The 3,191-nt window shown below is 34.4% G+C and overlaps 1 non-coding gene across 1 annotated transcript; it reads left to right on the top strand.

The window, feature by feature from the left end:
- The first annotated feature begins 2,636 nt into the window (after positions 1 to 2,636).
- TRNAG-UCC lies at positions 2,637 to 2,709 on the top strand. Its single transcript has one exon. It is a non-coding gene; the product is annotated as a tRNA-Gly (tRNA).
- Positions 2,710 to 3,191: the final 482 nt, after the last annotated feature.

The following is a 3,191-nucleotide window of genomic DNA, read 5'->3' as shown; positions in this document are numbered from 1 at the left end:
TATATCTGATTCATTGTGTCATTTTGGCCAGAAGTGGAAGTAAAATCTAAATTTAGACATGCACTTTTTCTTTAATACAGGAAATTTTTGAATGAAACTTGACTTTCTCTACACAATTTGGTAAGAATGTGGGGGTTCACAAAGTACCAAACCCCTAATTAATTCTTCCCCATATTTCCTGTGTTTACTTTGGATAGCTTATGTTTTTCAGTCAGTACTATTCATAAAAATCTATTCGACAGTAATAGCTTTGCTAATACTGCTGCTGCTGCTAAGTTGCTTCAGTCGTGTCCGACTCTGTGCGACGGCATAGACGGCAGCCCACCAGGCCCCGCTGTCCCTGGGATTCTCCAGGCAAGAACACTGGAGTGGGCTGCCATTTCCTTCTCCAATGCGTGAAAGTGAAAAGTGAAAGGGAAGTCGCTCAGTCGTGTCTGACTCTTCTCGACCCCATGAACTGCAGCCAACCAGGATCCTCCATCCATGGATTTTCCAGGCAAGAGTACTGGAGTTGGGTGCCATTGCCTTCTCTGTTGCTAATACTAAGAATATTCATATTCAAAAAATTGTTATTTTCCCTTAAAATTCTTTTTTTAATGATTAAGCATTGCAGTATATATTCTCTGTATGAGAATATAGTATAAAGTATTAAAATCTCATGAAAATTATTTTTTGAATGTGAAAATAACTCAGGTGTAATATAAATGGGTGTCACAAACTTCAAGGGAAAGAACTTCAGGAGTCTACTGAGTGGCTGAGAAAATGCTCTTTTACATAGTTCTTGAGTTCACTGTTGAGATATATCTGTATTTAAAGTGATTTTATGAAACATGGAAGATCTCTCGAAATTACTGCTTTATCTTTCCCGGATATTTTTATGTAAAACCCACAATAACTATAAAACTTTATAGAAGTGAGTGACCTTCTCAGAGAAAATACAAATATATCTTTATGTCTTCTTTTCATTTCCTTATGCTTAAAAACTGTTGCTTTAAATTGGATCTTTTGGTATACAAAAGAATTCTTTGGACACATTTGATCACTTTGGTTTTCTTGTTTCATTTACTTGCCCATATGTTAATGAAGCAAACTGAAGTTAATAGCACCCTAAAATTGAGGAGAACACTTGAAGTGATAATAACCTGTTCAAGATCTCAGCTTTAAAACGTGAGCTTAAAAATTCAGGGAACATAGAAAATAAGTTTATTTTGCCTTATCCTCTGAACATATTGACATAATTATTTAGCTGTATGATCATCCTAGGATGTTCAACATCTGCATAGATTGTTTACTATACATATTAACTTGCCAAAAATGGTTTGCAGAATTTTTCTAATGACATGAATATTGCAGTTCATTTTCAAAAAAGCAAAGATAAAACCATTAATAATGTCAAACAGGGTATTGTCTAGAGAAATTCTAGCCAGTCATTTAGTTACTGTTTACAATTTATTACTGAATGTGCTTTACCATCAGGAACAAGCTTCCCATGGTGGTTGTATTAAAAATTAGCAGTTTTACACTGAGAGGCCCAGTGCCAACCTGGAAAAATTGGTTGCATTGATGAGTAATAAACTGCATGTTGCAGATTCCCATACTGCTTGAATTCATTTCACAGTATTGGCAAAGAATCTGAATTTTACCTGGAAACACACGGTTTTCTTCCAAGCAGGTATTAAAAACACATTGTCTACTTTTCAGAGAATCATAATAGAGTTTCTGCACTTTGTCATTTTGACCGTAGTTTAAGATTTAAAAGGTTTGAAATTTCTTGAAAATATTAATTATCCTTCTCTATTTTCTCCTTCATAAACTTAATATGATTCCAGTGCAATGTACCATTTGTTTTTAGATATATGAAGAAATACGTGGCCTACTTTAAAACTGTTTTTCCTCCAAAAAATGAATTTTTAAAATGAAGGAAAAGTTAGTTAAATAATTGCAAAGCCACTGTTTTCAGTTAGACTTGTAGATTATGTATATACTCTCGATACTGAAACATTGAGGTTTCTTTGAAAGGAGACAAGCTTAAAAGTAGGCCAGTATTCCTGTGGTTTAATTTCAACTTTCTGGACAGTTAAATAGAATTTTGTACTTAAAGTATTTTCATATGGCTTTGTTTTAAGAGCAAAAAAATATGAATTTGCCTTACAAAATGTAAAAGTTTTAAATGCACTTTTTTTCTCACTTGTCAAAGCAACCTTAAAATTAAACTCAAATGTCCTTATATATATGTTTATCAACTCCATATAGTAATTTTAAAGTGTACATGGTCTTTCCTAGGTAAAATTTATATCTCCCTGTAAGTGAAACAGTAAATCCTGGGCTTTCATATATGGACACTAAGCAATTTGTCAATATACCATATAGTTCTGAATGCACTAATAATACAAAGCTTAATTTTGTTCTTTAGTCTTGATGTATTCACTGATAATGGTGGGAGAGACCTCAGCTTGGCAATCTACAGCAAGTTAGTTAGGAAAAGATAACATTATTCATACACATATGCTGAGAAAATGAGTGACAGAATGTCACTGCTCTGTTTATCTTGTATCAATCACTCTAGTCCTGAGCTAGAAGTACATTTATAACATAACACTCAGAAGTTCACATTCAAAAGAAAAATGTTAGGGATTTCCCTGGTGGTCCAGTGGTTAAGACTCTGCACTTCCATTGGAGGGGCCCCAGGTTCAAGCCCTGGTTGGGGAACTAAGATCCCACAAGCCACATAGCGTGGCCAAAATATATAGTCAAAAGGAAAAAGTTGATAAAAGTTTTTAAATGAAATGATAACAAGCAGGAAACAGTTTGTGAAGTCGCCATTTGGTTTCCTGATCAGCTACTTTCAAACTCAGCATTCTGCATCTGCAGTTGGTAATTTTGACTGAGTTCAAGATGATCAAGAATTATAGAACTGTTAACCTCATTTAGTATTTACAAGATGAGAGTTGTAACTATGTACTCCTTGACATCCTCCAGGCCTCTTTGCCACCTTTGATTACTCTCTATTCCTTGGCAGTGTCATTCACTTTATGATTTCAGTTATCATTTCCATATGTGCAGCTATATCTCCAGCCTCACATTTCCCATAAACTGCCATACAGCTCAGCATATCCTGCCAGTACATCAGATTCCAAACTGAAGTCATCATTTTCTCTCCTAAATCTTTTCTTTTTCTTTTTTTTTTTTCA

The sequence above is a fragment of the Bison bison genome, unplaced genomic scaffold (genome assembly GCF_000754665.1).
Source record: "Bison bison bison isolate TAMUID 2011002044 unplaced genomic scaffold, Bison_UMD1.0 scf7180017864459, whole genome shotgun sequence".
Classification (NCBI taxonomy): Eukaryota; Metazoa; Chordata; class Mammalia; order Artiodactyla; family Bovidae; genus Bison; species Bison bison.
Note: the sequence above shows the minus strand (reverse complement) of the source record. Positions and strands in the feature narration are given on the sequence as shown.